This window comes from Mustela putorius, unplaced genomic scaffold, assembly GCF_011764305.1.
Source record: "Mustela putorius furo isolate JIRA1106 unplaced genomic scaffold, ASM1176430v1.1 tig00003859_pilon_pilon_pilon, whole genome shotgun sequence".
Lineage (NCBI taxonomy): Eukaryota > Metazoa > Chordata > Mammalia > Carnivora > Mustelidae > Mustela > Mustela putorius.
In genome coordinates this window covers 19,040,624-19,065,383 of record NW_025422011.1, presented here as the reverse complement: position 1 = coordinate 19,065,383, position 24,760 = coordinate 19,040,624, and positions in this window count along the sequence as shown.

The window sequence follows — 24,760 nt, the reverse complement described above, 5'->3', positions numbered from 1 at the left end:
CTCATACCCTGTGAATAAATATTATTAGCTCTAATGTACCAATAATGAAACAAAAAGAGTAAAGTTGCATTATATTTTTTAGAAACACAATAGTAGAACAAGCTTGCTCCAACAGGAATGACTCTTCCAAGCTCCAAGCTCCAAGCTGTTGCTTCTCTTTACATAACATACAAACGAGCCACGGTTCACTTGTTTTCATGTTTATCTTACTTAATATACTGAACCCTTTAAAAAAGTTTGTATCTCTTATTTCTATATGTCCTCTGGGACTTAGAAGACCACAGATGGATGAATGAGTGGCTGAACAAAAGCAGCAGAGGGAAAGGCAGCAGAATACAGGATTAAGAACATAGACAAATACATAAACACATTGAATCTTGCTCTCTTATGGAGTTTTGAGATCATCAAATGAAAGTTTGCATGTGCAAAGCTTATAAATCTACTTGGAATATGGTAAGTATTTGATATATATTTTAATTTGTTTAAATCAAGAGCCCAGACTCAGAACAGATTATCAGCTTTGCAACCTCCACCGACACAGACCATCACTTAGGATCTCTCTACTGCTGAGAACTTGGCCTATCTTACTCATTTATTTCTAAGAATGAGATTTCTCCCTTTAAAGAATTTTAGACATCATTTCTTTCATTTCCTTGATTTTATAGAAAAATATGTACTAAAGTATATTTAAAAAGCAGGTAAAATTAGAGCAAGATAATTGGTGTGACGTGCATGCTCTGCATTTTACTACTGAAGGACACAGAAAGGAGCTATGACATCATTTTTCCTGGAAATTTGGATTTGACAAGCACCCTAGCCGGGGCTTTGATCAGTTTATGAAACATTTTAGTCCAGTGAAACTTTTATTTGTTAATTTTATGTTTTTTTTAAGATTCTTTATTTTTTAATTTGTCAGAGAGAGAGCACAAGCAGAGGGAGAAGCAGACTCCCAGGTGAGCAAGGAGCCCCATGTGGGACTCGATCCCACCTGAGCCGAAGGCAGACAACATCCCATCCATCCCATCCACCTAGGTATCACTCAGTGAAACTTTAAAAGTACTTAACGTGGATTTTCAAGTAGATTTTAAATGCTTGGCTTTGGGCTTTGGACATTTTCAGCAGAAAATATAAGTGAAGGCCTGGGAACTCTACTAAGGAAATATTTAAATGTATAGCTTTGACCTGGGTCCTAGAATCCTAGAATACATTCCAAGTTGAAACAATGAGTCTCTAAAATGTTTCTAATTCACTGGAAGGAGTAGTCAGTCTCTTCAGGCCTACACCTCCCCAGAGGAACGTAGAACACTATTTGCTCAGATAAACGGTTTCTTTTTCTTTTTCTTTTTTTAAGATTATATATATATATATACACACACACACACACACACACGCACGCACACACACACACACACACACATTTATTTATTTATTTTTGAGAGAAAGAGAGAGTGAGAATAAAGAGGGGGAAGGGCAAAGGGAGACTCCCTGCTGAGAAGGGAGACCAACCCTGGAGACCAACCAGGATGGGTTCCTGATCCTGACCTGAGCTTAAGGCAGTCACCTAACTGACCTGAGCCACCCACGCACTCTCAGATAAATGGTTTCAAATAACAGTTGCTACAATGTACTGTTTAATATGTGCCAGGTATTTGGAGCGCCTGGGTGGCTCAGTAGGTTAAGCCTCTGCTTTCCGCTTGGGTCATGATCGAGCCCTGCATGGTTCTCTGCTAGGCAGGGAGCCTGCTTTTCCCCCTCTCTCTCTGCCTGCCTCTCTGCCTACTTGTGATCTCTGTATGTCAAATGAATGGATAAAATCTTCAAAAAAAAAAAAAAAAGTGCCAGGCATTTAATACTCATTTTCTCCATTTGTAACAAAAAGCCCTATGCTAAAGGTGTTCTTGTCCCCATTTGGCAGAGAAGAAAAACAAGACTGAGAAGTTACACAGTTTAGCTAGTGTCCCATTGTTTTCAATTGCTAAGCCAGGATCAGACTTCAATTTTTTTCTGACTCCAACAAAACTCATTCTATTTCCCTGAGTTCAGTGGTACCTCATATGAGTATTAATGTATCAGAGTCAATAAAATTTATTTTCAGAAATAGCCAACCCATTTTCAGAAAAGACCCATTTTGAAGATTATGTTCATTTTTGTCCAATTACAAGTCCCACAATAATCAACAAATGATGTCTATCACACTTTAAGGAAATTTAACTTTTTATGTTTATTTTTTGTGCTGTGGAGAAAGTATGGGAATGGTAAAGTGGATGTAATTCTCATGGTTTGAATTTTAACATGGCCTTTTCCCCCGATTTACTGAGGTATAATTGAAAATAAAATTATAAGATTATTTAATGTATATTATGTGATAATTTAGTATATGGATACATTATATAAGGGCTCCACCACCTAGTTAATGAATACATTAATTACTTCTTTTCTACTCTCTTGGCAAATTTCAATTATATAATTAAGTGTTGCCAACTATAGTAGTCACCATGTTTTACATATGGGTTTTCATTTAAAGTTAAACGGATGAGATAACATTAGTGTTTTTATACAAGTTAACAAGTCAGGCTTGCCAGTTGCCAAATGAATAGCATTAATTGAAGGGAAAAGTTACCTTGTCATTCCTTCATACTTGCCCACTCTCTGTGCACCAGCATCATTAATCCAACCTTCTTAGTCTTCGATGCAATTAGCAAGGACCTTCAACTCAGCATGAAAAATAAATAAATAATCTGCAAAATGAAACTGACAAAGGCCCTTTATATTCTGAGCTTGGTTAGGTTTCCCTCTTGTGGTTTCCCAGTGCCTCTACCACAGAACTTTGAACGAATTCTCTAACTTGTATTTAATGCTTTGATTACTTGGAGCAACAGACCTCTCTGGTTACAAGAAAAAACATTGATTCTGGACAAGGTGAACCAAAGGAGTTTATTGACAGAACATCAGGATGTTGCAGTATCAAGGAGAGAACAGGAGAGATAAGCTTGGGAATGGACTGGAACAAAGGCTGTTCCAGAAGAAAGGGAGGGAATATTAATAATAATAATTATAATAATAATAATAATCATTTGTAGCTGAAAAATCTGGGAAATGCCTTCTACTGGAATGAAGGTACTCAGTCATTTCTAGATGTTTCATACATTCATTTCCCTTTCACTCACTATATATTCTTTATTTTTCTTCTTACTAGATGATGAAAAGAGAAACACACACACACACACACAAACACACAATACAAAACATTTGTTAGGAGTATAGCTATGCAAGTTTCAGCAGATGCAATGGGGAATAAGGAAAAATTATTTCCTAGTGGGAGTTAGCAGCCTAGCAAAAAGATTTAGAGAAGTTATCTGGGATGAATTAACAAGATTTAGAGTAAAGACTTATAATATGCAAAGTGATGTTAACCACAATATTAATTCTAATAATAGAAAATCTCAAAAGAGCCTAACACTTCAACCACTGAAGAATAAATCTACATCTTTTCACAAATTTAATCAATCGGCTCTTGTTTGAAAATTTAAAATATAAACCATAAAGCAATATGAAAAAAATTTACGCTTTATATCTAGAAAAGTAGAGTACAAAATACTATAAGCTTTGTAATTTTAACTGTATAAAATATACACACATAAGGAAAAGGACAACCCAGAGAAATAAAAATAACTAATGCTAAAATAATAGATGAGTTTTATTTTTAATTTTGTTTAATGTAGTTATAGTATAATTATACAATTAGGATTTATAGAAATAAGTGGACTACTTATTCCATTTTGAGATTATCCAACAAAAATAAAGCATGCTAAGTTTGCTCTGATGTCTATTAATGTAATTTATTTTTTTCTATTACTGTAATTTAATTCCATTCTTTAACTTAGCCTATTTGTAGCTAGCTTTGTCATGAATGCCAGCAGAGACAAGTGGTTTTAATATTAGTATTTACTTAAGCTTCTTTGGTTCTCAGCAGCTTTATACCTTAACTGTACTGCAGTTTTTCAGCCATAGGAAAAAAATTTTGAATGCCAAATAAACTTTATTTAGAATAAATGCTTCCCCTAACCCTTTCTCCTTCTCTGCTTTTTACCGCTTTCAGTCTTCTTTAAAGTTGCAAGTGCTTTAAAATCTTTTTATTTAACTAAACACAGCCCCTTTCCTTTCATCTCTATTTCAGTTGAATTTTCTAAATTATGCAGGTTCTAATCTTTTTTTCTCTGATTAAGAAAATGTAGTTTTGTCACATCACCACTGCTGACACCCTAATTTAGCGCTCTGAGATCTCATGATCCTAAATGCCCTTTAACCGGATTCACCCACCAAAAGCTTCTCCATTTCCAATTTTTGCACTGACTACTGCCACATTGTTCTGTCAGGAACCTAATGATGCCATCCTCTTTCATTAAAAGTGTGTAAGTAGCTCCACATGAATTAAATAAACACACACTCACTAGCTAAACTTTTAAAGCTCCTTCCTTTCAAGTGTCATCTTCCTGGTCTACACCCTTCTTACCCTATAACCAGCAATTTGGCTGACATACTGTTTCTTGAGCATAAGACTCAAGAGTCTTATGCCTGCATGTCTTTGTTCATGTTACTTCATGAACTTGGACATGGACATAGCATGTCCTCCCTCACTGTTGTCAAATTTGTCAAACTTCATTCTATTCTTCAAAGCCCAATGTTTGTTTTCTAATTGTTCCAAATAGATTTGCTCTTGACCCTCTTAATCAAAACACAACACTTCTTCCATTTCTTGGCTATTGTAAATAATGCTGCAGTGACCCTTAGGGATAGTATAACTTTGTATTAATTAGTGTTATTATTTTCTTTGGATAACAAAGTGGTAGTGGGATTACTGGATCATATAGTAATTCTATTTTTAATTTTTTGAAGAATTTCCATAGTATTTTCTACAGTGGCTGTACCAATTTACATTCCCACCAACAGTGAACTGGGTTCCCTTCTCTCCACATCCTTAGCAACATTTGTTACTTCTTGTCTTCTGATCCCAGCCATTCGGACAGGTGTAAGGTGATATCCCAGTGTGGTTCTGGTTTGCTTCTGATGATTAGTGATGTTGAGCATCTTTCATGTGTCTTTTGGCCACCCATATGTTTCCTTTGGGAAAAAAAAAATGTCTATTCAGATCCTGTCCCCATCTTTAAATCAGATTTTTTGGGTGTTGAATTGTATAAATTCTTTATATATTTTGGATATTAACCTATTATTGAGTACCTCATTTATAAATATCTTCTCCCATTCAGTAGGTTGCCTGTTTGTTTGGTTGATGGTTTCCTTTGCTATGTGCTGTGTGCACCATACAGAAAACATAGACAGTATTTGCTAAGTAAAATAAGTCAGAGAAAGACAAATGCCATATGATTTCACTTATATGTAGGATATTAAAAAAAAAAACAAAAACAAATCAATAATGAAACAAACACAGATTCATAAATACAGAGAACAAACTGGTGGCTGCCAGAGGGGAGGTACGGGGGTGGGGTGGATAAGTGAGAGAGATGAAAAGGATTAAGATGTACAAACTTTCAGTTATAAAACAAGTAAGTTGTTGAGATTAAAAAGTACAGCACAAAGAATAGTCAATAATATTGTAATAACATTGCATGGCAACAGATGGCGACTACAATTTTTGCAATGAACACCGCATAACATATGAGATTGTTGAATCAATACATTGCACTCCTGAAAATACTATAACATTGTGTGTCAACTATATTTCAATAATAAAAATTGAAAAATAAAAACACAACTGTTTGTGTCCTTTTTTTTTTAAATATTTTATTTATTCATTTGACACCGAGAACGAGAGGGAGCACAAGCAGGGGGAGTGGGAGAGGGAGAAGCAGGCGCCACGCCAAGCAGGCAACTGGATGCGGGGCTTCATCCCAGGATGCTGGGATCATGACCTGAGCCGAAGGCAGATGCCTAATGGCTGAGCCACCCAGGCACCCCACTTGTGTCCTCTTTTATAATATTTAATCTGCTTTATTTTGAAGTCATTTATGGAAGTAAATGAGATGAGATTTTATAATCCTTCTGATGACAAGGGCTACCCATTTCTGATCCCAGATCCACCGAGAGCATCTATCTCAGCGTGCTCACCTATGTATCCATTTGAAGGCCAACACTGAAGTTTGATTTCAGCTTAATCAGCTTATTTATTTTTTTCTAATTTGGAATATTTAGAGTTGACAACAGAAAACAAAAACATGCAGAAGGGGGACAAAAACAGAAAGAGTGAAGAAACAGGAGAAGAGCAGCTTACCTATTAGTAACCCACACCCAAGTTGAACTTGTATAAATATAAATGAAGAAGGATACCTTGTTCAGTTATTTGTTTGTCGTTTGCTTGTTACTTAAGGCTAAACAGGTAAAGTTAGAGTATTTAGGTTCTGTTTTAGTGAAATGGTTGCCTTACTTTTTATGTTTGGGTCATAAGATACCCTGCCTAATGCATGTTCTTCCTCCAACCCTGGGGTCTCTAACCATTTATTTTCCTTTTTCCACCTGTCAGAGTTCTCTTGTAATCTTACATATTCAAAGGTTAAAGTTGTACTTTATGGACATGGAGCTTCACCATATTGTCAAGTCAGAAGTCTTACCAGAACAAAAATTTAATTTCCTTTAAAGATTCTCTTTTTTTTCCTTTAGATTGAAAAAAATTTGAAAATACGGACTATATAATTATAGCATTAGGTTTTCTTCAACACCTATCAAAATTCTTGTCATAGCAAATGTTTAATATTATTTATCATATAGAATTGCATATATTTAAAGGTACAGGAAAGGTATATGTCAGAAAAATAATAATTTGAATACAAATTGGAGAAAAAAGAGGGAGGGAAGACTGCCTAGAGCCCCAGGTCTGTTAACATAGAATCAATATTGAGACTCCCATACTCATTCCCCATCTGACATCTTACTGGCTTATTGCTTTGATTCAGAATCATATTTTTTCTTTTGTCACTTCTTTGTTTCTCCCTATTTTTTTCCAATATCTGAAGATTTCTGAATAGTTAACAGTATTGAAGTGCACTTTGTCATAAATGTAACAAATTGTGGTAGAATCACAGAAAAATTGTATCAAAATGTACACATTTCTAAGCAGCTTAGACTTTAATTACAATTTTTCTCCTTTGTAATATTCTAGAAAAAAACATGCTTAATATCAGCTTCTACTCTCATTTATCTTTTAATTAAGTAGGTACGGAGTGTTGATTTGTTCTGTCATAGATAATTCTAGTTGCTATAGTTTCTGTTTACCAATTATGCATTTTCTTTTGATTTTGCTGTGTTTTCTAAGGGCTTTACAGAAAATAAATTAGATTCAATTTAATGCACTTCTCTTGCAATATAGAACCAATATAAGACAGACAGGGGAGATAGGTATAAACTCAACCAAGACTTGCCAATGAATTACTACAAAGCCTTAAACCTGTATTGGTTTTACTTATGCATTCTTCTTTTTTTTTTTTCTTTAATTCCAGAGAATTAGGTCACTGTAAAACAAACAAACAAACAAACAAGAATGACATTTCCCATTTAAAGGACTTTCAAGAAATGAACTGTTAAGAACTTCTTGGTACGTGTCCTTGTTAGGACAAATTTGACCCAACAAAAATTTTCAAATGAGATATTTGTATTGAAACCAAGCATGCATATTAAAATTTAAAATAATATTTTAAAAATTCTAAAGGCTAGATCAGATGGTCTGGGCTGATGAACTGATAGCTACGTTTTAGCCAGTGTAATAACATCAAAAATAGCAAAATGAAAATAAATAAATATTACTATTTCTACCCTAATAAGATCCATGCATTTATTGCTAATATATAGATATTTTGATTGAAAGAAAAGAATGCCAGAAAAGGAAGAGAAACAGGACAAACAAAACTTAATTGATCATCTACTATGGACTCTTATCAGAAATGGTCATATATTCTTATTTAACTTAAACTTCCAACAATCCCTTCAGATAAGTATTGCTTTATCTTTTTAAAAAAAATATTTTATTTATTTCATTATTTGACAGACAGAGATCACAATAGGCAGAGAAGGAGGGGGAAGCCGGCTCTTTGCTGAGCAGAGAGCCCGATGCAGGGCTGGATCCCAAGACCCTGAGATAATGACCTGAGCCAAAGGCAGAGGCTTTAACCCTCTGAGCCACCCAGGCACCCATGTTTTATCTTTTTTATAGAAAAAGAGTCAGAACATCAGTGAGATAAAGACACTTTTCCAAGTTGATCCAACTTATACGTAGCAAAAGAAGTTAAACACGGGGTGGCAAAATCTTCACGCATTTCAAAATATTATGTTTCCTCCAGAAGGGACAGAAACTAACTCACATTTGTTTGTATTTATTATATATTTCCCAGATGTGTGTTGCATCCATTAATTCATTTCAAACCAGTGTCAACATTTTAGGAATAAGCTTTCTTATACTCACTTTTATAATAGGTTGTCCGTTTCTCCCAACACTAACCCACAAACAAGGAATAGCTTTTGGTAATGTTTTTTAACAATCCAAAGATAAAAAATAACCTGTAAGAATGAGAAAGTAAGAATAAAATTGTGACCTCCATGAATTTTTTTTTAATTTAAAGTATACCAATTTTTTTGATATTCGATATCTCTTGTGTTTTGACTGTTAACATGTTAAAGGTTGTAGTTGGATTTATTTTTTAGTTTATGTGTCTTAGTGTCAAATTTTACGCTTGGAAACCTCAATTTCTGTTACTGGTACTTAATTTTACTATTCTATACGACACAAAAGTTTTGGAATCTGTTTTTCACTTAGACTTTCATAGTTGGTACTAGGTGGGGTTGAAACTCTGTGCCTTTCTCGCCCCAGGAGACAGGAGTTCTGCTGACTATTCAGGAATACACCAGTATAACATCCTTCTCATCATGGATTTTGTGTTGTTTTTCATGCAAAGAGATAAGTAATTAGGGGCATTTACTCCTTTACATAAGTACTTATCTTTACTTACCTATGTAAGAGTTTTGGTGTTATTTTGCATGCTGTTGTTACTAGATTATCACATTTTAACAGATGGTAGATTGTTGTCAAAAAGCACAGAAATACTGATTATTCTGATATTTCTTGGTAGAGATTTGTATGTAGGAGAGAGAGGTTGTATAATCATTTTAATAAAGATGCATTCGTGGTTCATCCCATTTTATAATTTACAGATCCAGCTGTGCTCCTCCCTAGGTCTCCTGTATAATTAAATGGGCAAACTGCGTATTGAAGCAGCTGAATTTGTGCATGATTTCCTGCATATTTTATTACATGAATTTCTAAAGGAAAGTACCTTTTTTAATCAAGCTGAATTTTTAACTAATCAAGATAAGTGTTTTGACGACCTGTGCCTAGACTTTCATTGTACTCTTTTGTTCAATTCTTAAGCTTGCCACTTTCATTTTTTTGATTCCTTTAAAATAGAAAGTAGTGCTTTCATAAATTTAATTAATTACCCACTATGTAGAGATACATGTATATTCACTAGTTCAAAATCACAGTATAGTTGTTTAATTTAATGTGGGTGAAGGGAAGTAAGATATGACAGTTTCAAATATTCAAGAAAGATAATCATTGGTTCAAACTGATGCAGAATGGAGAGCCTATGTTCTCAAAAACTATACTGTTTTACATTTATATATATATATATATATATATATATATATATATATATATATGAAATAAGTATATGGGGCCACCCATACAAAGATACTCTATTTTTATAAATGGCAATATTTCTATTTGAAGTGACAGAACGGGGCACCTGGGTAGCTCAGTTGGCTAAGCATCCAATTCTCGATATTGGCATAAGTCATGATCTCATAGTTATGAGATTGAACCCTGAGAGATTTTCTCTCTTCCTCTCCCTCTTCCCCTCCTCTTTCTCACTAATAAAAAGTAAAATAAAATAAAAAATAAAGTGACAGAACAGTTAGGTTCTCATGATTTTTTTTTTTAATTTATAGCTAGACGGTAGATTAACTAAATTGTAAAAACAACAAACTAAAAAGAGAGTGGATAGGAAAGAGGAAGTGGGAATTCAGAAAGGAGAAAGAGAGAGAGAGATTGAACTAATATTAAATGTTTCACACTTTAAATGCCTACCTTGAATTTTTCATTTATAATAATTATATGAGCTACATATTATTAACCTGCTTTTTCTGATGATGACACTAAAATGGAGTATTTAAGTAGTTTTCCCAAGGTCACACGTCATCAAGTAGCAGATCTAAAATTTAAGTCAAGCCTGTCTAATATCAACGCTCTTATTTTTTACCTTAACTGATGTTGTATTTTTCCAGAGTCTGGTTGCTGCTGAGCAGAAAGAGCATGAAGTTTCAAGGCAGATACATCCAGGTTGGACTTTCCATTTTAATACTTAGAATTTTTATCTGCTGCCAGTGGATTAATTTTATTATCCATTTCTCTTCCTTGGCTAAGTATGAAAAAGTAAGGGAGGAAGGGAGAAGTAAGTAAGCGAGTAAGTAAGGGAGGGAGGAGGTAAGGGGCACAGTGGGGGTAGGGGCCGGAGAAAGGAATACAAAGAACAGGAGGAAATGAGCAGTTTAACACTTTTCCCGTTTTCTCTCTCATTCTCCCTCTCCCTCTCTCCTTTTCTCCTGTCTTTCTTCCTACCTTCCCACTCTTCCTCTCTCTTCTGTCTCCCTCCCCTTCTTATGATTATTCTAACATGTATCCATTAAAAAGTATTTTTTCTCCCTGAATGGTGGGTCTATGGTGAATGAAAAAGAGGTAACTTCCCAGTAGACATTTAGGAATACATGGAATCTCCATGTTCTGTGATCAGTGCACATTCAGTCCGGGTCCCTCACATCCTCGTTGGCAGGCTCAAAACACCTCGGCTTTGTTTCAGTGTATTCAGAAAACTTATCTCCAGAAGCACAAAAATTCCCAATTATGCATGATTCCTTTACATATCCCCCAAAATTTTTGCAAAAATAATGACCAGTGGAAGCATCTCCCTAAGAAATACCAACCGAAGATAGGTGGAATATATTAAAAATTTTATGTTTTCATTTCCATCTTTTTATATAAACAACTTATTTCATGTAGTCATAATAATCATCTAAATAAATTTCATTTTATCCTTCTACTATAAGCATTTTTCACATTTCTAAACATTTTTAAGAAATGCTACCTCCATCACTAAGACTATGTCATGTTACTTTGGTATCATTAATTAACCCTCCTGTATATATTCAACCATTTATTTATTTTCTACCTTTCCAATAATATAAAGTTTTAATATAATTGAAGATTATTTACCTCAAAGGGGAAATTCCAGAGTAGAAAGAAATTGAATCATGGACCTATTTAAGATATTTTTATCTTTAAGCTGTATCCAAAACCCTGACTCAATTTATTATTATGATAGCATTGAAAGTAAAAGAGCTTAGTGATTTAATTTCATTATGTTCTAGCCAACAGCGATGCTATTTGTTATGTCTGACAAGCAAAAGTACTGAGGCTGGCATTTGATAGACATAAATATGTCTGAAAAAATTCATAACTAAATTCTTTAATAAATTGGATGGGTCACAATAATCATAATTTATAGACAACTACTATTTAGTGAATGTGTGTCCATATGGGTCTGTGTCTATGTAAGGAGAAAATGTTTTAATAGTGATAAGGTTTATTGAGAAGATAGCCTGTTCCTGGAACCATATAAGGACTTTTTAGTGTTACTCCATTAATCCTTACACCAATCCCATGAAATGAATTCTGTTGTTGTGTCCTTTCTTTATGATGTTGGAAATGGGGACAATAAACAAGAGATTCAAAGGGATTAAGTAACAAGCCCAATATTACATGGATAACAGGTAATAACTTGCCATACATATTATCACACTGATTTTACACATAAGAAAATTCTAAATAAAATTCACACCCAAGACTTCCTATTTCAAAGTCCACTTGCTAAACTGTTGAAATTCTCACTGAGTTCTTTAAGTTCAGAACTTCCATATTAGTTTTAGTTTGTAACATACCAAATACTACTGTTTTTAAAAATCTTTCTCATTCTTACTAAGTCTAGTGATTTTCTTTGAGAAAAACAGACATAATTATCAACTCTAGTGTTAATATAAATTTTGCAGAGTTTTGGTTAGGAGAAGATTTATAATGTGTATTAAACTACCTTGTACTTAAATTGATTGCTGAATCTAAATCTTCTCTGTAATCACCATCCGTACCCTTTTTCTTAATTCTTTGTATAAAATAAATCGCTTAAGAAATATGGGTAGGATGTAATTTTCTGTACGTGAACAAACCAAATTTTAATAGCTTGAAGTTAGTATTTTTTTTTTCTAACAAAGTATGATTATCAAATGTTAGAGATACCTTTTGGCAGTGGCAGTCAGCAGATCAGTATGGCAAACTTGTTTTATCCATATGCAGTGGAGTCTCACCGGTAGGTAGGGAGCATTTTGAATATAACTGAATCCAGCCATTACATGAATCTGACTTATGATTGTCCTGGAGGAAGCTTTCTGGTTTGGCATAAATATGTACAGAGCCAGGGACTGCAGTTTGTCTTTAAGATCATTCCAGATAATTCCATTTGGAAATAAATATAATTCCTATATATAAGAAATGTTCCTTTGGTAAAGGTTTCAATCCAGCCTGTCCATAGTGTCCACTCCATTATCCTACGTAAATCTGTGGAAAAGCACCTATTACATTGAGCCCTTCTTTCCTCATAACCACCATTTTAAATATTTGAGATATTTTCCACTGCATTGATAGTTTTTTTGTGACTAGAATTGCCAATTTTTTTTTTAAGATTTTATTTATTTATTTGACAGAGAGGAAGATCACAAGTAGGCAGAGAGGCAGGCAGAGAGAGAACGGGGGAGGCAGGCTCCCTGCTGAGTAGAGAGCCTGATGCGGGGCTTGATCCCAGGAACCTGAGATCATGACCTGAGCCGAAGGCAGAGGGTGAACCCACTGAGCCACCCAGGTGCCCCTAGAATTGCCAAATATTAACCAAGTCTTTGAATGATAGCAATTATCTTCTTTCTAAGACATACGAAAATATATTCAGACAAAACAGGAAAATTTACCAAATACCCAGGACAATAGAATTATCCACTTTATTTTATACATGAAAACATGAAATTAAGCACAAAGCAGATTTTAGACCTTGAACATTAGACTAGCTAATGTGTTCAATAATATGTACTCATTTTGTTTTAAAGTATTTTATATCAGACATTCCCTGCATCTTTCCAAGAATTATGTATTTAAATAGACGACATCAGGCAGAAATTAAGGAATGAAAATTTAATAATTATTCTAGTCAATGTTAGCAAATGAAGGAAAGAATGTATTAGGGGCAATTAAATGTTTTGTGCTCATGTGTAACAGTATAACAAGACTGTGTTTCCAAATAGGTGAGTGCAGATTATTTTGTTGTTGTTGTTTTTCTTTTATATATAATTTTTTATTTTTTATAAACATATATTTTTATCCCCCAGGGTACAGGTATGGGAATCACCAGGTTTACACACTCAACATAGCACTTACCCTCCCCAATGTCCATACCTTCACCCCCCCACCCCCCTCCCCCCAGCAACTCTCAGTTTGTTTTGTGAGATTAAGAGTCACTTATGGTTTGTCTCCCTCCCAATCCCATCTTGTTTCATTTATTCTTCCCCTACCCCCCAAACCCCTCCCCCGTTGCATCTCCACTTCCTCATATCAGGGAGATCATATGATAGTTGTCTTTCTCCGATTTACTTATTTCGCTAAGCATGATACCCTCTAGTTCCATCCACATGGTCGCAAATGGCAAGATTTCATTTCTTTTGATGGCTGCATAGTATTCCATTGTGTATATACACCACCTCTTCTTTATCCATTTGTCTGTGGATGGACATCTAGGTTCTTTCCATAGTTGGGCTATTGTGGACATTGCTGCTATAAACATTCGGAAGCACGTGCCCCTTCGGATCACTATGCTTGTATCTTTAGGGTAAATACCCAGTAGTCCAATTGCTGGGTTATAGGGTAGTTCTATTTTCAACATTTTGAGGAACCTCCATGCTGTTTTCCAGAGTGGTTGCACCAGCCTGCATTCCCACCAACAGTGTAGGAGGGTTCCCCTTTCTCCACATCCTCACCAGCATCTGTCGTTTCCTGACTTGTTAATTTTAGCCATTCTGACTGGTGTGAGGTGATATCTCATTGTGGTTTTAATTTGTATCTCCCTGATGCTGAGTAATATGGAGCTTTTCTTTTTTTTTTTTCTTTTTTAACTTTTTTTAAACTAGTTTATCTAATATATATATATTTTTTTTTTCTTTTTTATACTTTTTCTTTATTCGTTTTCTTTTTTTTTAATTGTTTCTTTTCTTTGTTGTTGTTTTTAAATGTAGTGGTACTAGTCTTACTATGACTTTGATATGATTTACCAAGGTGAGTACGTTGGCTACAATTCCGAATCTCATCTCACTTTTTTAATTAAACAGTCTCATCCAACTTTTTATTTTTACCTCCCTCCTCTCTCATCATTCCAGATGCAAACAGGAAAATATTTGCAAGTAAAATCTGGCAAAACAAGTCTTTATACTTTTGCCATAAAAAGCTTGCAGATTTCTAAATGTACATTTGCTCAAATATAGAAAATTAGAAAAGCCAATGTGGGATGTTTTCTCAATAGGAAAGGAATTTTCATTTTTTTGAGTTGTTTGTTCTTTCCTTCACACTCAATCTTTTGGGACTCAAAAATCCCCTACTCTTCCTTGGCATTATGTACATAAGAATATTTACAGATGAGTCCAATTTAGATGTAGTTACCTTCAAGTTCTGTGATCATGCTTTCTGGTGGAGGACTGGGGGAAATGTCAGACTGAAAGGGATGCTTATAACCTTTTAACTCCATAGAAATTATTAGCCTTGGAGATCTGTCTTTTACATGGCTCATTAAAAGACAGTCGCTTTTATAAAACTCTTCCCAAAACCTGAATCAGGATTTGAAGGTAACCCATTTTGTTGGCAGCTAGGAAAAGCCAAAGTGCAAGGGAGAATGCCCACAGGGAGGAGTGCCCACTCTTTGAAGCCTATTAGGGGTGTGACATTATAATTAAAATAACTTTATTTACACCAATAATCTTAGACCCATCTACCCAGAGTCAGAAAATAAATCCAGTACCTTGGGGTTTTCTGTTTTTTATTTTTTTATTTAAATTCAGTTAGCCAACATATAGTACATGATTAGTTTTTGATATAACGTTCAGTGATTCATTAGTTGCATATAACACCTAGTGCTTATCATATCCATGTTAATCACAGATTTACCCCATCTTCCCATCCACCTCCGTTTCCACAACCTTCAACTTGTTTCCCAGAGTTGAGAGTCTGATATTTTTTGTCTCCCTCTCTTATTTCTTCCCCTTAAGTTCCCCCACCACCCCCACCATGATCCTCTGCACTATTCCTTAGCTCAGATTCTTGAATCAGTTTCCTGTGAAATAGTTTACCAGCTTGAATGCAGAAGGACAGCGTCCTATAATCACATCAGCATTCATTTTCTATCTTCAAGACACAACTTTCTTTTTAGGGCAAAGCAACAGTAAATCTATGCATGACAAGTAAACTGGGTAAGTTTGTTGTTTGGTTTTTGTTTTGTGTAAAATAGTACTTTCTTATTTAGTAGCAATTCATTACTTTATTTTTTTAAAGATTTTATTTATTTATTTGACAGACAGAGATAACAAATAGGCACAGAGACAGGCAAAGAGTGGGGAGAAACAGGCTCTCTGCTTGATCCCAGGATCCTGAGATCATGACCGGAGCTGAAGGCAGAGGCTTTAACCCACTGAGCCACCCCAGGTGCCCTGCAATTCATTACTTTAAATAGGTTCTATTAATACTAATAATGCAATATTAAAGTTGTCCTGTATTTTTCTGTTATATAGTATATACAATATATAATGCTAAAATGCTATTATATATGATTTTTTGGCGACATAATGTTATCTAAAATATACTTACATAACGTTATCTAAAATATACTTTGTTTCACATCATTGATAGTTATTGGAATAAAATGAGAAGGAAATCCATAGCATTAGGAAGTTGAAATGCACCCAGCAGAGTTGGAATAAGACCCACCAGATTGATTTCAATGTCAGATTGTTAGTAGGATATTAATTGGGTGTATTTGTGTAGCTCTGTATCTGAGATCTTTATTTGGTTCCACAGATATGTATGTCCCTTGGCCAATTCCCACACAGTCTTAATTATATCATCGGGAAGAGTGCTTCTTCCCACTTTATTTTTCTTTTCTTGAAAATTGTTTTAGCTCTTCTAGGGCCTTTCTCTTCCAATATGAACTTCAAAATAAATTTTTCTACATCTATAAAAAACTTTGCTGAAATTTTGACAGGAACAGTGTTAAAGCTATAGATCAATTTAGGGAGGATTTTCATCTTTGCTATATTGAGCCTTCCAATCCATAACACTGCCCATTTCTCCAATTATTTATAGATCCTTTTAAATTTATTTCATCAAGATTTTTTAAGTTTCAAGATATAAGTCCTGCACATCTATTATTAGATTAACAACTAGTTATTTTATTTTGGAATGGTATTATATTTTTTAATATTGGTGACCTAATACTTAATTGTTCACTATAGGAATACAATTGATACAGGCAGGTTTTATCCTGTGAACTGAACTCATTAATTTTTTACTTTTCTTGTATCTTGGGATTTTCTAAATCAACAATCATGGCATCTACAAGCAGGGGCTGCAACTTTTCAGACTCTAATTGTTTTATTTCATTCCCTTAATGAGTTGAGCTGGCTAGAATTTACAATATTCCGTTGAATACAGTGGTGAATGTGGACGCTCTTGCCTTGTCCCTGATCTTAGGGTAAAAGTATTTGGTCATTCACCCTTAAGTGTGATGTTAGCTGTAATTTTTCCCCTCCATTGGATACTCTTCATAGACTGAAGAAGTTTCCTTCTATTTTTAGTTTTCTGGTAGTATAGGTTTTTTTTATTAAGCCCCCCCCCCTTTTTTTAAGAGCAGTTTCATGTTTACAGCAAAAGTGAAAGGAAGATACAGACATTTTCCATAGACCACCTGGTCCCACCCACACATTATCAACATCCCCCACCAAAACGGTCTATTTATTAATATTGATGAACTTACATGGACACATCATAATCACTAAAGTCCATAGTTTACATTAAATTTTTGGCTTTTTGTGCTCTTGGTGTTGTACATTCTATGGGCCTGGACAAATGGATGACAAGATGTATCAATCATTACGGAATCATACAGTGTTCTCAGAACCTGAAAATTCCTCTGTGCTGCCCATATTCACCTGGCCCCCGAGGCCCACCAACCACAACCCCGGCTTCTTTTTTAATTGTCTTCATAGTTTTGCCTTTTCTGAATGTCATACAGTTGGAATCACAGAGCATGTAGCCTTTTCAGATTGGCTTCTTTCACTTGGTAGTACATATTTAGGACTGAGCTCGTTTCTTTTTAACACTGCATAATACTCCCTTTTATGGATTTTTTTTTTATCATTTTTCTTGGATTTTCTACAGAGATGATCATGTCATCTGTAAACAATTTTTTCCCCAATTACTATGCTTTTTATTTCCATTAAACATGTGTTACCCATTTTTACTTGTCCCATATACCTTGGATATTCTGTTTTGCTTCTTTAGTCTTTTCTCTTTGCTTTTCAGTTTTTGAAAATTCTGTTGATAATCCTCTAGCTCAGAGATTCTTTCCATGTCCAGTTTGCTATTTAGCCCGTCAAGGCATTCTTTATTTTTGTTACTTTTTTTTTTCTTTTGATATCTATCATCTCTCTTTGGTACTTTCTTAGTACAAATGGACATCGTCCATTTGTTCTAACATGCTGTTTGCGTTATCCTTGAGAGGCCTTAGCATTTGAATCAGGTTTGTTTTAGATGTGTGACCTGATCATGCCTGTGTCCCTGCCATCTCTGCTTCTGATGTTTGCTCTATTTCTTCAAACCGTGCTTTTTTCCCTATTCTATGACTTGTAATTTTTTCTTGATAGCCAGATATGAAGTAAGGGTAGAAAAAAATGCTAGAAATAGGCCTTTGGGGATGCAGTAGTGATGGGAGTGGGGAAAGGAAGCAATCCATAGTCCTATCATTTAGTCTCTGCCTTTTATTGAGCCTGTGCCTCTGGACTGTGAACCTTACAAGTGTTTCTCAGTTTTTCTCTCTTTCCTTTAGTGAGACTGGTTGGCTAAAGTGGGCTCAAGTTGGATGTTTCCCTTGTCCCACATGGAAAACGAGAGCAGGAAGGAGCTCAGCATTTCTTTTGCCCCGGGTCAGTTAGGCACTGATAATACCCGTTGGATTAGGCTCCAGTTAACTAGTTTCTCATGAAGGTGAGCTTTGTTAAGAAAATCTCTGGTGTATTTCAAAATGATTTCTCTTTCCCTCTCCCTGCAAGAAGCAGAAGGGGATACTTCTTTGATGTTTATGTGGGAATCTTTCTGAGCTTCTCAAGGTAAATGTCACAATGTTACCTCTTAACTGGATCCACTCAGAGCTTTTGACTCTCAAGAGTTGCAGGCACAAAGCCTCCAGCAACTAGTCAATCACAGTTCGGGGTTTCTTACCCCTGCACTGTTTCTCTGTGTGGTTTCCAGTCATGAGTCCCTGCTCTGGTAAACCTCAACTCTCTATATTCATGTCTGCTTCTCAAATTTTGGGGGCAGCTCTTTGCTCTGTGTCCTCCCATCTTGTAGGGATCAAGAAGAGTTACTCATTATTCATCTAGTTTAGTTTTTCACTTGTTCTCTGCGATGGAGTGGTGATTTCCCAGCTCCTTACATAGGGGGTCTGACCTACTTTGGATCATGAATGGGTGTTGAATTATGTCAAATGATATGATTGGGTGATTTTTCTTCTTTAAAATCTCTTTTGTAGAACATGTATTGTTTTATAATTTCTTTTCTAACAAAAAGGTGAGATTTTTAATTCTTTTTTTCTTCAAGGGATTTTTGGAGCATTTTTATGATGGCTGCTTTAAAGTTCTTGTCAGGTAATTTCAACACCTGAGTCATCTTGTTATTGGCATTAGTTGATTCTCTCTCCTTATTTGAATTGTGGTTTTCCTGGATTTAGTTTGAGCAGTGATTATATTAGGATTCTAGGAGGAATCCTATAGATGTAGGTTATTAGGTCAGGAGAGCTTCTGGTAGTATTTAGCACTTCTATTATAACAGACAATTACCCTGAATACATTTAGCATGGAGGGTCTGGTCTACTTACAGGGTTTTAGTTCCAAGAACAGTTCAGCTTTCTGCTCTTTTCATTTCCCAGTTCTGTAGATTTCCATCCCAAACTTCTTGTGCCATTTGCAGGTGAAGCTGCTTCCCTGAAAAAAGGCACTATTCCTGGGGTAATTTCTCAAACCAAGTTCTAATTTTAGCATGACAATGCTGCCTTTTTTACCATAATACAGGAGAAGGGGCAGTTCTCCCTGATTTCAGCATTTACAATCATCTGGGGTATTTTCTGTGACCACTTTTTTCCTTCCAAGGCAAGGTGAGTGCTATTTGCGAGGAGAGGGAGGTGGAGAGAAATCCATCAATAATCCACGTCCCCTTCATATTCTTCCAGAAAGAAACCCAGCTTCAACAACAGCTACCGTGCTGATGTAGGGGCCTATTTAGCCAGAGCAACACCATCTCGGTTAAACAGCCATTTTGTTGTTTGTGCAGTAAAACTTAAACTGACCCTACCCGCCCTCACCCGAGGAACTTACTTAAAAGCAAGTCTGGGAAACCAATAAAATATGGTTGACCAGTCCCCGATAACAGAGCCCAAATACAAGTACAGGTCAGGTCAGGTGGAGATAGCAGAGCCCAGAATGCAAGGACGAATCAGGCCAGGTGGAAACAATCTCATTAGCCAGGCTCAACCACATGGTCTTTGCTCTTCAAAAGCTAGTCTGTGAAGCTGGGGTTGGTCGTTCTCTTCATAAGAGACGGCCCCGGTTGTTTGGTTTGATTCTTGGTGCTGGCGTGAAATAAAGCATTCCTTGACCTTTGCTTTGTATCAGTCTCGCTCCTTTTATCACAGACCCCATCACTGATAAGATATTTAAGACATAACACTTGCAAGTCATAATTATTTTGGACTTATCTCTTGCTCTTTCCTTGAGAAACACTGAAAATTTTCTGAACATTATCTTGCTAAGTTTTCATAATGCTTGAGGAGAACAAAGAAAACAAATTTAAAGATATTTTTGTCAATAAGATCAAGGTACCAGACAAGGTTGTTGCTGATATCCAGCCATCAATCATGTTTTTTAATTTTCAAATTTAATAAATGTTGTTGGGATGATCAAAGAATTTTATCTGCATAATTATCTATGCTTACATTAATGAAGGAACCCACACTACAGCATATCCTAAAGTGCTTTTTTCATGACTATATTTTCAAGGGATATGCTATACCGAAAGCGTTTCAGGGTAAGGGAATAGATTCAGAAAAGCTTTACACTGTATCTGCCTCATATTATATTTGATGGTTATCAGGTAGTACAGTTCAAACCTCGCTAGGTTTCTGAATCACCTAGATGCTTACTAAAAATGTGGGTTCAGGGGTGCCTGATTGGCTCAGTCAGTGTATCCTCTGCCTTCTATTCAGGTCTCTTGCATCCGGCTCCCTGCTAAGATGGGAGCATGCTTCTTCCTCTTCCTGTGCCACCCCACATGCTCATGCATGCGTGCACACGCATGCATCCTCCCTCTCTTCTTTCAAATAAATAAATATTTTTTTTTTGAAGTATGGGTTCTGATAATAAACAGCTGGTATGCTTTTAGAATACAAGCACTTAATCTTATTAAAAAATACTTATGTTGATATATTAGATGAGGTTTTCTGATAAACAAAAAATTGTCTCTTAGTTTTCAATGTGCTACTATCTGTTAGAAGATGTTGAGTTTTTTTCCCAGACAGATTGATGATTATGTTTTTAAACTGTGTCATGATTTCCATTATTGTATCTACAAGCACATAGGTCATTATCATTTTTTTAAATTATAGTGTCTAGACACCTTATGACTTCAATGCTTTTCTCATTCTTTTATATAAAAAATATTTTACTTATAACAAAGGAAGAACTTTCGAGCGGCAACTTTTTCATAGTGACTAAATGTCTTTATGTCTATTGAAGCCACTGCGAACACTTGATTTCTTCTTGTAGATCCCACTAATGTTTGTAATTTTGTCTCTATTTTGTCCCGCCCACATGTATTAAAACGATGGGACTTTCTCAAATGTGAAGAATTCAAGCAAATCTGCTGTCCCTTTCCTCCTCAAATTTAACTTCTTTGGTCTGTTCACAATTGGTACACCTACAGGACCTGTTCAGTAAAGCATAAAGAATGTCTCATAAGCAACAGTACTTCCTGGAGATATTTCTGGTTCTGATTATAGAAAGCCTTTATTAGATTTACTTACTACTATTAGTAGATCCTATCCTGTGAACTTCTAGCACAGGTATAATGCAAGAAGGAGTCTGTTTCCTTACCTGACACCTTACACACACCCTTCCTGGTGTTAAGTTTATGACATGATTTCATTTGTTTGTATGAGGTGCACTAAAGTTTGAGAGTGAGGGAAATACCTTCCCCCAAAAAACAGAAACAAAAACAAAAACAAAACTAAAAGTTTGCACACATTTTTAAAGACACAAAATAGATAAATAAGATATTGGGAGAGGTTACAATGCAAACACTTAGACCTACCCCTCAAAAAAAGGCAACTGAGGAAATTATTTTGAACTCCAAGTATTACCATTCTGTGTTTGACAAAATCTATTGTATCATGGAAAGACTTGACTTTTATCTCTTTCAATATAACACTTCTGATCCTTTTGTTTGGACAGATCAGAGGTAAATGTAGTGTCTAGATTCTTCTCAGAATTGTTATTAAAACAGAGCATACCATCTACAAACATAATGCTCTTGTGCATTACATAAGTAGAAATAGATGATACTTAGATTTTAATAATTTTGTCTCATATTAGTTTTCTTTATTACTTCCCTGTTTTGTAATTTGTTGAGCCAAATAAGTTAATCTTAAATTATTAGGATTCTAGATTTTTATTAACTTATATTAATTTTGACTCATTGTTTTTGTAACTATTTTAAAAGATATTTCTAAAGTGCCCTTGCACCAGAAAGTGAGATACAAACATACACACACACACAGAGGCAGAAAAACAAGTGAAAAACTTCTAAGTAATAGTAAGTACAAAATAAAACCTATAAACAAACAACTAGATAGAGCCAACAGCTGAATTATATTCACTTAGTTGCTGTTTCTTTAAATACTTTAGACTTTGATCTTGGTTGAAAAGCATGATACTTAAAAAATAATTCTATGTATTTGTAATGTAGTCCATTTTTTCCCTAGAAGATGGCAGACCAATTTTGATCCTTCAAAAAATAGCCTATTTGGGGGCACCTGGGTGGCTCAATCATTAAGTGTTGGCCTTCGGCTCAGGTCATGATCTCAGAGTCCTTGGATCGAGTACCACATCGGACTCCTTGCTTGGTGGGAGGCCTACTTCTCCCTTTCCCACTCCCCCTGCTTGTGTTCCCTCTCTTATTATCTCTCTCTAATAAATCAATAAAATCTTAAAGTAAATAAATAAATAATAAATCTATTTGGAATAGACATCTGCAGATATAATTTCATAAAGACTGTATTGCCTTTTTTAGGAATTTGCCAATTATTAATTCATCAGCTTTGAACCCAGTGTTATATAACAGTTAATGTTTCTGGTTAGTTCTACTTTCTAATCCCTCTATGATCCAGTAATTAATATCACTTTGTGGATTATGAAAACCTGTGGGTCCTTAGCATTATTAGAATCAAGCTTACAACTGTCCCATAAATGTTTGGTTTACACAACCAGTTAGATCACTTTTCTCAAGTCTGGATTCTGTGCTGATGTGAGTGTATCATTACTATGAGTTCCATTTCTCTACTTACTTTATACTAGTAAGCCTATGTAATGTTAAGAAAAAATAATTACATAATTTAGTACTTGGTGAAAGAATTCATTACAACTGATATTTGGCATGTTATTTGAAAAAAAATCTAGATGAATGATTCAATTACTTTATTTAACATTCTAAAGACAATTCTTGTATGCATATCTCATGGAAGGATCCTTAACTTAGAAAAATTACTGACTTGTTAGGAATGTTTAACATAATTTTTTGTGTAAATCAGATAGTGGAATGTGGACTGCGATGAACAGTTCTAGAAAACAAACATACAACAAGCAGATAACATGCTCTATTTAAAAGAGAAGTTTAAGGAGCACCTGGGCCTCAGTAGGTTAAGCCTCTGCTTCAGGTCATGATCTCAGGGTCCTGGAATCAAGCCCCGAATTGGGCTCTCTGCTCAGTGGGGAGCCTGCTTCCCCCCTCTCTCTGTGCCTGCCTCTCTTGTGATCTCTGTCTGTCAAATAAGTAAATAAAATCTTTTAAAAATAATAACAAAAGAGAAGTTTAAGAAAGTGGGATTTAATGGAAGAAAAAAATTCATGTACAACCAATAATCTTAGACTCATACTTTTAAACCACAAACATAGTGTTACAAATTTAATGGCTTTATTAATATCTGAAAATTAGAATCTTGATATGACCTCAGAAATCAAATTAAATGCACTGTTGAACATTCTGGAAATGGCTTTCAAGTTTAAGGAGATTGGTATTTGAATACCTGACTGATAGAATTGATCGGGCCTTAAGCCCGATTTAATCTATTAAATAAAATAGATTGAATGAAGCAGTAATTTCTCCACCCTGAGTGTATTCAGTTTTTCTGGGTAGCTAACATTTCATAAATACATACAAAAAATGAAGAAACCATTGGTTTAAAAAAAAATGTATTAAGGCACAATGAGCACATTTAAATTAATGTAAATTACAGGTCCTGTGCCATGTATACCATCTCAAAAATTCCTTTCAGATGTGGGAGACCAGAGACTTAGAGGGATATAGTATTTTATTCATAAAAAAATATTAAATAGGGGTGCCTGGGTGGCTCAGTAGGTTAAGACCTCTGCCTTCAGTTTGGGTCATGATCCCAGGGTCCTGGGATAGAGCCCTGCATTGGGATGCCTGCTGAGCAGGGAGCCTGCTCCTCCCACCCCGACACCCCTCCCCCACCCCGACACCCCCACCTGCCTCTCTGCCTACTTGTAATCTCTGTTAAATAAATAAATAAAATCTTTTAAAAAATTTATTAAATAAAAGCTGAAATCAATAAGTCACCTTCCATTTTGGGATTCTCAGCTTTGGTTGTGACATATTAAAGAATTTAATAATTTGGAGAATTGGAAAAATATTACCAGTACTAAATTATTGTTTTAAAATATAGAGACTTTACTCAAAGAGTAAGTTAGTGTCATTTATGATCTAATTTTCACATTTTCATAGCACCGTTAGAGACAAAGAGTGTGAGAAAGAAAGAGAAAGAACCAATTTTATAGATGATTGAGTTTCCTGATAAAATGAATAGGGTGAAATGAGGAATCAAAAAATTTTTTTTTCTAAAAAAAATGTTATCTATTTATTTGAGAGAGTGTGTGCAAATGAGAGGAGAGAGAATATGAAGCAGACTCTGCATTGAACACAGAGCCCAATGTGGGGCTCGAT